This window comes from Salarias fasciatus, chromosome 3 (genome assembly GCF_902148845.1).
Source record: "Salarias fasciatus chromosome 3, fSalaFa1.1, whole genome shotgun sequence".
Lineage (NCBI taxonomy): Eukaryota > Metazoa > Chordata > Actinopteri > Blenniiformes > Blenniidae > Salarias > Salarias fasciatus.
The window spans coordinates 10,031,218-10,044,840 of record NC_043747.1 but is presented as its reverse complement, the minus strand read 5'-3'; the positions used below and the strand labels follow the sequence as shown (position 1 = coordinate 10,044,840).

The 13,623-nt window shown below is 44.0% G+C and overlaps 1 protein-coding gene across 6 annotated transcripts in view; it reads right to left on the bottom strand.

The window, feature by feature from the left end:
• pcdh7b (protocadherin 7b) overlaps window positions 1-13,623 on the bottom strand; it is a 114,407-nt gene that overhangs the window by 21,127 nt on the left and 79,657 nt on the right. The gene's annotated exons all lie outside the window — the stretch shown is intronic.

Sequence of the window (13,623 nt, the reverse complement as noted above, 5' to 3'; positions counted from 1 at the left end):
AAGAGAGAGAGAGAGAGAGAGAGAGTGAGAGAGAGAGAGAGAGAGAGGGGCGATGGCGATGGGGAAAAGGAGAAGAAAGCGAAGTAGCTTCTGAGCAGAATACTAATAAAGTGGAGCACTTGAGAAAAAAGGAGAGGGGAAAAGACAGTGTGGCAGTGTTTTGGTGCTGCAAAATTATCACTTAATTTGATTCAATACTATGGCGTCTCGCATTTCTATTCTCGTCGTGTTTGCCTGCATGGACATGTGCGTCACTTTATGCGAGTGTGTGCACGGCTGAGCGCGAAGTGCGCCAACGAGCGCGCAAAGATACAGAGCTATAGAACAGTACACTTAAGATATTCATATGCCTTAAGGTGCTTTGGGCACTCTATTCTTTCTCTGTTTTTTTTTTCTTTCATGCGTGTGTGTGCGATTAGCATGATTAAAAGGACAGTTACAAATGGGTGAATGTCTCCGAGAAGCCGAGTGACTGCCACAGCAGGATATAGGCCAAGCGAGAGGAGAGTGGTTGGAAGCATTAAGGTGGAGCGAGACAAACTACGGAGCATGTGCCAATTTCCCTTGATTGCATATGCAGTGTATAGTGTTTAAGAGGCTGGATGTCATGTGAGTGTGTTTGAATGCATCAAATATTAATGCGCACATGGTCGCTGGTGAAGCCTCATTATCACAATTTCTTTTAGGAGAGGAATACAGAATAGAGAATTTCTTTCATTGCTACAACTGCTGAGTTGCAGGCAAAGGCAGCCTCTAAAAATAGCCTCAAGGTTTCATGTGCTGTAAACCCCTTTCTTCCCGCTTCCACTGGGTAGAAATGTTTCCTTATACTGGTTTTTTTTTTTTTTGCACATTATTATTCATCCGCTGTGTGAACAATTTCTATTCATTAGAACTTTTAATCACTTAGCTGAGAATTATTTGCCCGGTGCCGGGAAGTTCATTGGCTCGCTTTCCAATAATATCCATTCCGAATGGATAAAGTCATTAATTCCTGCCTATCACTTGGCTAATGCTTACCCATGGCTCTGCAATAAACCTTTGCAAGCCAAGTGTACTCTATTCCAATTCCACTCAGACTAAGAAAAAAAAAAGTTATAACCTGGTTCATGTTAGCATAGTGAAAAGAGCATGTTTCTATCTTTGCCCGTGGCAGCATTCAGCTGGCATTCATTAATATTAGAGGGAGAGGGGGGGGGGAAAGAGAGGGAGTAAGTGGAAGAAAGAATTCTTTGGTACATTAGCAGCCAGATTTATAGACGTGAGCGTGGCAGGTGCTCTTAGGCTGCTTGTGGAACTCCCCTCAAACTCCTGCCTCTGGAGATAAGTTTTCGGAGGGGGGGTGGGGGGGGGAAACACATCCACGCACGGCATTCTGTCAAGGTTGCTGAGACGTTGCGGGAACTTTATGAATGTTCTCTGTCTTGTCAGGGCACAGTGTGCAGCCCCTCACTGACAGCAGGCACAAAATGATGGAGGGTGTGTGCGTGACGATGCCAGCGGCTGAAAATCACCTGCTGGACCTGTGGCCAGACCTTGAAAAGAGACTCAGACATTTTTTAGTTTTTTTTTTTTTTTTTTTTTTTTAACTGTTCTCAAAGTCATAATTTAAATCTTTCAAACAAACGGCGCAAATGCTCAGCCATGGGATAGATGCAGAACGTTCAATATATTGCCACATTTGCCAACTAGGCAAGTAATACGTGACGCAGTCGAACCTTTAACGCTTCTGAGATATTGATGAGCACATCAGTTACACAAGTCCAGACATGCATTTGTTTTAGCGTTTGAGCTCGGCCACACCAGACCAAACATTATTGCATCTCTGCTGCGACTCAGCATGCAGCTCGTTTATTTTTTGCTTTATGAGACACTTAGACGTTTCTATGGCTTCAGCAGATGAGTTGGCGAAATCAGTCCTGTTAGAATTGGAGGAACAGGCATTTAAATATATGCTACCAGCGGATGAATGTTGTGTACACAGTGCGTTTGTGCTTCTCACGTCTGAACACCACAGGATTCATTTCTCGGCCGTTCCCCAAGCCACAATCATAACCTTTTCACCCCGGCTCATATGTCTCTAACAGGCCCTGCGGCAAACGGCGGGCCGCATCGCTCAGTGGATGAAACTGATGTATGGCGCAATGCACTGGTTCAATACAGTTTAATTTTATTAGGCCCAAAGTATGAGATTAGTCTTCAAATCTGTCCAGAAGAAACAGGGCTGGTGTGTGAGTGCTGGCGGTAGTGTATTAAATTGATGTGAATCCGACACAGTCTAAGGAGGAGGGGGGTGGGGGGGGGGAATAGCCGACTCTGGTCTCGGGAGATAATGACTGCTTGGTTTGTTTCTGCGGGTCAGCTTGGCCATTTCGGGGCCGAGGTGGTGTAGTCATTGATGTGTCAAAACTATTTATCCTCCCTCATCGCTGAATATTCCGTGCAATTCGATTTCCATCCCTCATACCTTGCTTAAAGCTGACCGGGCTCCGAGACATCTTGTCTCGTGTGATGCTGGTGAAGTAAATTAGAAAACGGAAGAAGAGACGAAACCATATTTTCATTGGATTTAGTAGTGAGGGAGCCTCGGCAAGAATCAAAGGAATGCGCTTAGGCGATAAAGCGCCATCTATTTTTGGATTCTGTTTGTCCTATATTTTTGAGAGTTATTGCATAGCATAAATAAATATCCTATAGTGTGCTTTTCAAATGGTTTTGTGCCATGAAAAATCCCTTAGAGCCAAAGAAAGGAGAACAAGTATTCTTTCTGAGGAGGCTGCATGCAGCCAGAGTACAGTTACAGTATGAAAAATACTCGCTTATTTATCTGTTTCTTCATTTTTGTCACTGCATTAAATAGAGCATATTGTGCCATCCCTCAAATTGCCTGAAACAAAGTGTGTTTTTGTTTGTGGGTTTGCATGTGTAGGAGTGCAACGGCATAGAAACACAGAAACCAATCCTCAACACTACGTACATGTTTTGGAATTCAAACACGGGAGCACTGCGGATAGGAAAATCTCCACCAATTGATTGGAGCTGTGGATATCACAACAAGGCAGGGAAACCCACCAAATATTTAATACACAACAAACATATCAGCCGCTAACAGCTGAGTACGGATTAGGCCATCTTCCTGAAAGTGAAGATGAATATTTACTCACACAAACAAGCTAGGGAGCATATTACTGAGATACGCATTGCTTACCGCCAACATATGAATGTTAAATCAGACGATATAGAGGTGCAGAATGGCTGCGGCTGTGACATTTGTTGCAAGGAGGGAAAAGCAAATAATGCTCCGGCATGCTCAGTTAAAGATCAGCAGATTTAGACGTTATTCTGTCGGTCAGTGTCGAGATTAGGGTTTATTTTAATGACAATATTTATGCATATGAAGATTTAGATAAGCAACCATTCAGGTGGATAAACTGACTGCAGATTTGTTCTTTTAATGCCTCTGCTTTGTTAATACATCTTGACTTGCTGAATACATTGTGATGATTGAGTTTTAATAACAGCAGACATTAAAGCTTTGCCATCTGTGCGCTGAACTCTCCCTAGCAGATGCTGAAGTAATGGCATCCCCCCCTTCATATCTGTTTTTGCTTCTCTCTCGCCCTCGTCTCTCGCCGTTCGGAGGCATTTTGATAGAACAGCACCCGCCACTGGTAAACAGGAAAAACAAATGGGCTCTGAGCTCATGGATGTAGATGGGTATTGTTTTTTATTGATTGCCATTGGCTGAGGAGCTGGTGACAGGGAGTCTCCACTCATCAGGGAAGGTTATCGATTAGCTGAGGAGGAGCAGTAGGGGTGCATGAGGGGTCAAGCATGCAAGTGAAAAGAGTCGCAATTTAGCCCTGCTTGGAAAGCCGGAGCATCGCCGCGATCCTTGACACCAGTAATTAATGTGTGAAATGCAGTCAATTCCTCCTCCTCGGATGGGAAAGGGCTGTTGCAAAGTCACCATTTTGCTGGGATAAGGGAATGGTCTCACTTCCATAAACACTTAAAGATTGACTGTGTGCTGCAGAAGCCAATCAAGCACACAACACTGCAAAGCCAGGTGTGGAATAGAGGTAATCCTTCATGAAGCAAGGCAAAGCATTCGCCGCCAACCGAAAAGCCAAAACTGTGAATGAGAACCTCAATTTATTGGCTGCTGATGATGATGACCTCAATCTTATCGGCTGTATTAAAGCGAGCCGCAGAAAGTTCCGCCACAGAAAAGCAGCTGCGATGGCGGTTCATTTCGCATCGCTTTGGATTGGTCAGTAAAACAGGTCATCTTCCAATCCCAAGGTTGACGGTTTGATCACCAATATTGTGCAGGCACGTTGCAATCAGCTGCCGCTTTTGTTGAAAATGATTGTGAAACGCAGGCTAAGACTGATAGTCATAAAAATGTCCAAATCATCACGTCCAAGTCTTGAAGGAGTGTTTTTATTAGAGGCAGTGATGGAAGATCGGTAGTTAGCAATAGTAATCTTTCAGAAGGATAAAGTGTATATTTCTCTTTAACTATACCAAAAAAGAACAATTGAATTCAATGGATTAATGTAAAAATAATAATTTTTTATGAATATGCACAAGCTCAAAATTAATGTAAACTTAAATAGACAAGCTAAAAAAATGAATTTTCCTAAATATACACATATACAACCTTAAAAAGAACGATCCCATATGTTGCGGGCGTCTGTACTTAGAGGACACCAGTACACTCAGAGGTAGGTGAGACAGATGACATTTTGAACCCCCGCAAGGACTGAATCATTACAAGCACCTCCCCACTGGAAGTGTGGCGGGATCAGCAATATTTCACACAGACAGAAGGGCCTGACAGCAGGCGTCCACACACAAGCCCGACTCCTCTTCTCCTTTTTATTTATTAATTTTCTGTGGGTCTCCTACTCGGCCCCCCCATTTATATTTGTGAGTTGCCAGATTGGATCAAAAGCACATCAGTTTCAAAGGTATCCTTTCACAAGCTTCTCTGCTCGGAGAGGTATGCTGGCAAACAGAAGAAAGAAGTAGAGAGTGTGATGAGAAATCTCAAACTCCACAGATTTCCCCGACATTCCTCTTTATGTTTCTAATCAGCAGCTGAATGTAAATGTGTCTTTAGCTCCAGCTGGAGTGATAGCACCAGCATCAGTATGTGTCTGCTTAGCGGCAAAGTGTTTAAAATGCCCGCTGAGTGCTCCTCTATCTTTTCCCCTTTCTCTACTCCTCTTTCTTTCCTCTGACTTTGTCGCTGATGTATATGCAGAAGACACAACATTAGGACTCCGGTTCAGCTGATTGAACCCATTTGCTGCAGACTCTTGCTGCTATCCGCGCTCCCATTAGATAATACCTTATCGCACAACAGTTCACTTGTACCTCTCCTACATCTTACAAAGACGACGAGCTCATTTGATCTGAATACCCCCGTTCTTAATGCACTTCATTCCTTGTGCTATTTATTTTTATTTGGGCCAAGGCCTTTCTTCTCCTTCAGGACCCATGAATAGTGCATCATTCTTGGCTGCGAGCACTTGAACAAGAAACACAAGAGGCCTCGGCAGTCTCACTCTGACTCCGGGGCAAGTCTCTTCTTCTGTGCCTCGCCCTCCACCCGTGCGCCCCTGCCTCTCGCTTCTTTCTTTTTTGCACAGAAATGAAACAACTTGGATGGAACAGCTCTGTCTCTGGCAGCACATCTGAACAATCAAGACGTATCAGCTCTGGAAGCAACTGACGTGGAATGATGTTTGCTGACAGAGACTGTGCTAAATCACTTAGGAAGAGTTCTTTTTTTTTCCCCCCCTCTTTTGTCTGGCCAAGAAAAGGACACCTCTGCCTGCACCACCTACATTGCCCTTTGAGACTGAGGAATGCTTTCTCAACCATCTTTCAAGTGAAGTGTTCTCATCTGGCGATTAAATACCTCAATATCAATTTTATAAAGTTTCAGTTTTGCCAATATTTTACAGATTGGCTTGAGGATTTGTTTGTCAGTGAGTGGATCTTGGCATCAAAATGGAAAAGAATTGGCACTGTTCCTTCGGGGGGGAAAAAAAAAGTTAAAAAAATAAGTAAACAAACAGGTTTGTTAGTTCGGTTTTATAATGTAATTCAAGAATTTTCCAACTTTCCACAAACTCTATGAATTTCACTTAGCAGAATTTCTGAAAAAAAAAAAAAAAAAAAAAAAAGATCCCACTATGAGCAACCATGAGCGGTGACTAATACCATTTGCTGGGATCAATTAGGCTGATTGGCTTAGGCTGCTTCTTGGCCAGCCCAGGGGGTTGGCAGTTTCAGACAAGTTGTCCAATTAAGAGAGCACAAGCACTTGCCAATAATGGGTGAATAATGGGCCTTAAGGGGAGCGTGATTCATCTCCAATGTTAGGCACCAGGGAAGCAGCCATTGAGTGTGTAAAAAAACATAGATTGCTCTTTTCAGATTACAATCAATATCCCCCCCAATGGCTTTGACAATGGCTTCAATGAAAGATTAGACTGTAAAGATGTTGGTATCCTGGGGTGATGCCAATAGTGATTTTCCAACCCTGAGTGGAGTGTTCAAATGTCAACATCAGACTCAGATTTACATTGTTTTTGATATTACTAAAATTGCAATTTACAACAAAGTATTAATTTACATATGTATGCCTATATTTGGATAGGGAAACAACACTGACAAGCTTCTTTAACAGCTCTAACACTTCGTGTGAACACAACTGCTCAAGACTCGCTGAGAAGGGAAGGGTACTTATCATGAAAAGGTCAGACGCAGTCACTGAGTATTTTTCTATTACTCCCTCGTTCCTGCACTTCCTTCTCTTTGTCGTGAATAATCGTCAATAAGTAGTTGAAAGGCTTTAATTTCTACTGACATCACATCCAGCTCCCATCTCCCTCCCCTTTCTTTCACTCCCCATATCTCTTTTGTTGATATGTCTGGTACTGGCAGGTTTCTTAATGTCACATGTAAGCAGCTGTAATTTAACGCGTCGGGTGCAGCGGCTGACAGTCGCACGTTTAATCTGCCCCCCCCCCCCCCCCCACCATCGAATACTTGTTAGTACCACCACCTGATCATAGGCCTGGGAGTGGGAGATGCCACCGCGATGTACAAAAGAACCATTTGATATGAGAGTGATAGACAGATCGTCATAGGCTGACACCTTTCATCCACTCTTGTTTTCTTTCCTTGCTTTATACGATTGTTCAGGATGTAACCATATCATGATGATGAAGACAGCATAGAGCAGAAATACATTTTTCCTTCCTCCTTCCTTTCCTTCCTCTGTTTCCCAGGTGTCTGTGTTGGTCCACCTGCACACACAGCACCTTGTGGTCTGCACAGCATCGAACGACATTACCAAGGGGATCCTACAGTTGTGCATATGTGAAAGTATCACCGTTCCTCATGCATAGAATATCTCACCGATACCACACCTGTCAATCATGATGACTGGTAAAAGGAAAAAAAAGTGCAGCAACAACCTGGAAAAACAACAAATCCTCTCACAAGTTCCTCTACTATCTCCTTCTTCCCTCCCTGTATTCCTCTCCTGCTTTGCCTCGTCACCCTCCATTTTGAAGGTTGTATAATCCCTCTCTCACAAGAGGGTACTTGTTTCTTTATGTTCCAGCTTTATTGGTCACCAGCAGATAATTGTTTAGAAGACACATTGCCATTTTAGTTAAGATTTAAAACACAGGCACGGGCAATGAGAGAGGCGAACCACTGACATGTGCAGGCGAAATCTCATTAAACATATTTGAGCATCAGGGCTGCGTGAGTTTTCGCTGACCATAATGCCATGCAGTTACCAGCGGGGCATTATGGGAGAAAAAGCAATTTGCCGCGGCAAAGCTCAATGGCCTCATGAATCAAGCCAATATGGACAAGGCGAGAGCAGTTAAGAGACCAGTACACGCTGCCTGGAGAATTCACTGAATGCCGTTCTGGTACTAAAGAAACGTGACACCTCGGGGTGTCTCAACTCGCCGGCTGAAGTTATTTTGCGCGATCTCACTGTCATCACTTTCAAACAAGAGGTTTTTGTTGAGAAAGTTCGGTAAAGCACTTGCTCGGGTCAAGGAGGATAAAAGCGGACAGAAGATCTGAAAATGTTTTCCTCTGTGATCGAAAAATGTGACACCAGTACTGAGAAAAGTATATTTTTTCATTTGCTTCCAAACAACAACCTGTTAGCTTTGGGGTTGTCAACAAGGCCTGAGTTAAAACACCTGTCATACCCCACTGCCAAGCACTTCCTGGTAGGTAGCGGCACTGCTCAAGCTGCCTAATGATAATGACGGCAATCAAAACATTGGCACTAATGCTGTTAATAGCGATGATAGCACTAATGAGGACACTACCTGGGAGGCTGTTTGCTTGAGTTGTTTTCCTGGTTTACCCTCTGGGACCGGAGAAAGATGTTCTGATATCCTGTTGCACTATACCTCCTGTGGCCTCCCCAAAGTCCTGTAAAGCCTTCATCTGTACTGGCTAACTGCTAATGCACACTGTTAATTATGAACAGGGGAATTGAGGGAACAGCAAGGCTGTCTCATGTGGTCGAGAAGAGCACCCTCTGCTCCACTCACTCCCTGGAGCAACCTCTGGCCTCCCTTCCTCTCCAGAGGTTACCAACAACTTTCTAAACAGTTTTCTTTTTTTTTTTTTTTTTTTTCAAGTTCTCAAGTGGTTCTGAGGTTTCGCTGAAAAGACACAAGTGTGTACGCGTAGGAAGGAAATGGGAAAGCAGTTATTTCCCCAAGCCTTTCATGCAGCAATTAAAACCTGAAATATTAGTCTGCAAAAATGGTTGCATTAATGATCAATGTGGCAACAGAATGGAAAAATCCAGGAAAAAGAAGCAGGAAAGAGCTCCAAGGCTTGTCTGTGGCGATAAAAGCTGTTTATATACAGTATTTTCCCAACAAAGTCTAGAGCAGGAAGGACTGTTGGGGATTACAATGCTGTGGGACTACCTTTGTAATGCTAAATCCCATTCTAAATCTGCCAGTATTGATTGGCCATCACATGCATCCATTTACAAAATAGAGGATTGTAGAGAGGGGGGTGAGGGATTGGGTAAGGGGGTGGCGGTGGTGGACAAAGCAACACAAGGCGATCCCAAATGGCAGACACTGGATAAAACCAAAGCCAGCTCCACTGAGCGTGCGCAGAAAGAAAACAGAGAAACCGAGGATAATGCTCTTCCTCTCATCTACTGTTTCCATTCGCCACAAGCACAAGGGAGAGAATAATCACCAGAGCAAGACAGAGCTAAAACAGGAAAAAAAAAGAAGAAGAAGGAAAAGGGTAGAAATGAGCCCTCCTGCCTCCATTTGGCTTGGATATCTGGCAGTTGCCCTTTAAGAGTGAGAGTCTGCAGGGTCCAATTGGAGACGGGAGCCCAATCCCCTGTTCGGTCATTAAAAGCAGTTTCTAGAATGGCATCCATCTGCTGCTCCCTCATTACTGCTGTGAGTGATGGTGGTAATGTTCCTAAATACGGTACTGGCGAATTGTCATCGTGACCCTTGACTCAAGAAGTGGACACAAGCCGGCTAATGATGCCGGTGTGTGGACAGAAGTGAGCTCTGGGTGTCCAACTTGGATTTGATGCAGGTGGTGCACGCCGCCGCGTCGTTAAGCCTAAATGACTTGTCCTCTCAGTGACGCGTCTCGCCTCACCGCTGTATTTGTGCACCGGGTCGATTGTTCAGCCACCTGCATTAACACGAAGGGGAGGATACTGAAGCCAACGATCGCTCATCGCCGGTACGTGTCAATCAATGTCGTCTAGTTCCCTTCCCTCGTGGTCTCGTTTCTTTTCCCCTTTTCTTGGCCGCGTCTGACATATGGGAAACTCAAATGTGTGGAATGAGTAATAAAGCATCACTAAAGAGCTAAGCTGTGACTCAGCAAACGGCACATTCACTGAGGATAAAAGCCTTTTCCACGGCAGCCATTTTGATTTCACAACTACAGCGTCAAGTTGAGGCTGGTGCTATTTTTCTCCTCATCAGAGTGAAATTCTCTCCACTGCTCAGAACGCTACTTTTATTTATTTAATTTTTTTTTCCACCTTCAAACTGGCCCCTCCCGTTTCCGCTCTCCATCCGTAGCTGCAGTGCTCACTCCCATTAATTACCTGCTTACAGAAGCTCTGCATTGAGCCTGCCAAGACAACCGGCAGAAGTGAAGCGACTCTTTGGGCTTGAGAAAAATATCTCGGCATCACACACATGCACACACACATACACACACACGCACAGCAAGTCCTTGCTGTTTGCTTCAGACAAATACCAAACAAACGACGCTGCTAATAAACAACCTCATATGTATGCAACTATAAATCTGAATATGCAAATGCATACAGTGAAATCAAAAACAACGCACGCCGACTTGTACGTGTGCGCACACGCGCCGTTATTACTCATCACTCCAAGTGGTGTGAGCTACCCCAGCGTTGGGTATATTTACCTGGAAGACAGAAAATATACAGTACACCAAGGACTAATGAGCTCATTCTCTGTGCAGCCCAATCCCCCCAAGTATATCACACACAACCGCTCTCACATGCAAAAAAAAAAAAAAAAAAAAATCCTTTTTTTTCCCTGTGTCTGTTGCTTCCCCATCTTCAACACCACTTTCGTCATTTTTGCAATTCCTCCTTGTGCGTCTCACTTCTCCTCCTCTCCTCGTTCCTGTTTTCTTCTCTCCTCCCTACTTCCCTTTTTCTCGTGCTCCCCGAGGCATATCCCAGGGAGTCTGACTGATCCAGCGGCTGTTTGTTTGGAGTGCGGTTGATAGGGCACTTGGGTACCTCGGGGCGCGAAGAAGGGAGGCAGGAAGAGGCATACGAGGTAAAAGGGAAGGCAGGGGAGAACGGCTGTGGCGCTGCGCTACAGTACGTGCACACACTTGGATGTAGGAAGTCACAGATGTTAGAGGATGTAGAGATGTGCATGTACACGAACGGAGCACTGACTTTCCGCTCAAAGTTTGGCTGCTGCCAGTGATGCTGCCAAATCTGATCCCGACTAGATCCCTAGATAAAGTTTCCGCTGTCAATTTGAACTACGGTACACCTCTGCAAGTGAGATATTGCCTTTACTAGTAAACTGAGAGGAAGCATGTTCGGATATTGTGCACGGCAGTTGACAGCCAAAGAGTTCAGCGCTTGATTTTCTTTCTGAGATTTCATTTACAAACAGCTTAGAAAAGGCCCTCTGGATAATTGGATTTCAAATTGCTTGATGACATAAAAATCCTTGTCGGAATGCACCCAGGAACCACCGAGAATTGGTTGAAAGCGCCAGCTGAGGTGACCACGGCTGCATTCCAACAACACCGAATACATGTGTAACTGCATTAGCACAATCCGACATAGTTATCAAGTTCATATTTGGCTTTTTCCCAAAGTGCTGTGGTCTCCCTTCACAGGTCAAACAAATACATGCAAGGTTCCCTTTAATTATTTCTAGGCGTTAATGTGTGTTAGGCATGTGTTGGGCCGGCGACCTATAAAGGGTGTAAACATCTTTCAGTGAAAATCTAAGGTTGAAAAAAACCCAATACAGACTGAAAATGGATGAATGTAGTACTTGGTGTGTATCTCTTCTGCAAAAGTCTGATGGTGCATATGCAGGTTTGACACCTAATCTGTGAATCACAAGTTGAAATAACAGAAAAAATAGGAACTGTTTGTGAGTATGTGTCAGTGTGTGTGCATGTTTGGCAGAGCAGCAGCAGTAAACACATGTGTAACATGTTTTCCCCGTCTCAACGAAAGAACATCTTCAGTGATTTAAACATGTCGCCACGTCAAGCTAGCTTTCATTATATGATTTATCCTTCATTTATAGAATGGTGAGGTGTCACGAAAAACAAGTTGAGGAGGCCTGAAAGATGTTTACTGATTCAAATATTTTTCAGAGTAAAAAAAAAAAAGAGTCTTGATAAAAGAAGACTGACTGCATGATGAACAGCATCCAACAGATTCCATCGAAAAGCTCTCACACATGCTAAAAGTAGCACGCAAATACTTAAACCTTGATTGACAAATACCAGAACTCCGCTGGACGCCGCAATTTGTCACGTCGCTGCAGGAACTCAAACACATACACACGAATGTGTGCTGGTTCCACATGACAAGCCGACAATAAAAGGGACACTCTAATCCCATAAAAGGTGTCTTTGTGGCATATGAAGCTGCCGCACTGTGGTCTACTTCACTTTGCTTGTAATTATCACTGTCTGCCTGGGAGACAGAGGCAGTAATGCTTCATTACAAAGAGCGCGAAAGACCGAGGACACTGAGAGGAAACGGAGGAGCCTAAGAGGGGAGGAAGAAATGCAATGACGGCGGATCATTTTGGGCCCATTTATCTCAAAACAGGAGAGTCGGAGGAACAGGAGCACAAGATGACTCAACGTGAGAGCAAGAAACCTTTCAGATACGGATCCAGTTCAGTCCTGCAGGACTTCTGCCTGTCAGCTAGGACCAACTGGCGATCACAAAATGAACCAAACCCAGTTCAGAGGAAAATGCAGCCGACTCTCCAATTCAATTTCATTATTCTACCTTTAATTACTTGCCCAATTTGGGGCTATAGCATGCCTTGATTAAAATGGACACTATTTAATAACCCTGGCCCCCTCCAAAAGGAACGCACCTTGAAGATGGAATAATTAAAGTGGCTGGGAGATAAGATTCATATCGCCGCCCCTCTACCTCGCTCCCTGCAAATTGGATGTGCTCTAACGAGAGAGCGGAGTGAGTCAGAGAAGGGAGAGAGCAACAATAGGTTGGTTAAGAAAAGGAGAAAAATTGACTGACTGAATGGCAGGGGGGGATCTGATGGACAGGAAGCGAGGTCGGCAGAAAAGCGGGAGGATACATGACACATGACAGACCTAAAACCATGAGGATGATTTGTGGAAACGGAGGGAGCAAGGCTGGCTTAGTATTGATCCGACCAATATAGGAACCATCAGACGTTAAATGTTTAACGCTCCAGATACATGGAAAAGAGCTTCTCGTGCTGTGAAGGATGAATGGGTGGGAAGACGTTGGCTGGTTAGCAGGGTTGACTTTGAATTAGTCCAGTGGTGCTACGACATTCAGCCCATTTTCTAGAAAGAGCAAATACATGTTGGAGGTGATCGTTATATTTATCGATCTCTATAGGGAACCTTCTAGTGTCAGTAAAAACAGAATTATGTCAATATGGAGCAATAAAAAAGGATGCAGAAAAAGAACTAAATGAGGCAAGATAGACACAACGTTTTTGATTATGTCTCTGCTTTAAAAGGGTTTGCTTTCCAAAAGCCAATGGGTAAAAAATGTAGAATATTTGAAGTGACATAACCCACTTATGTTTTCCTCATGATCCCATCCAGTCATTCATCCAGCCAACTATCTTTCTGTATGTCAGATGTGGTAGAAAACTGTTTTTGTCAAAAACGGTTCACTTGGGGAGGAAAGTGACAGGCCACATGATGTATGACATACTCTATAAGGAGGTTAGTAAAAACATCACAAAGAAGGAGAAGTGATTTCGTATTGATGTGACCGATCTGAGCGATTAGACCCAGAGTGTTGAG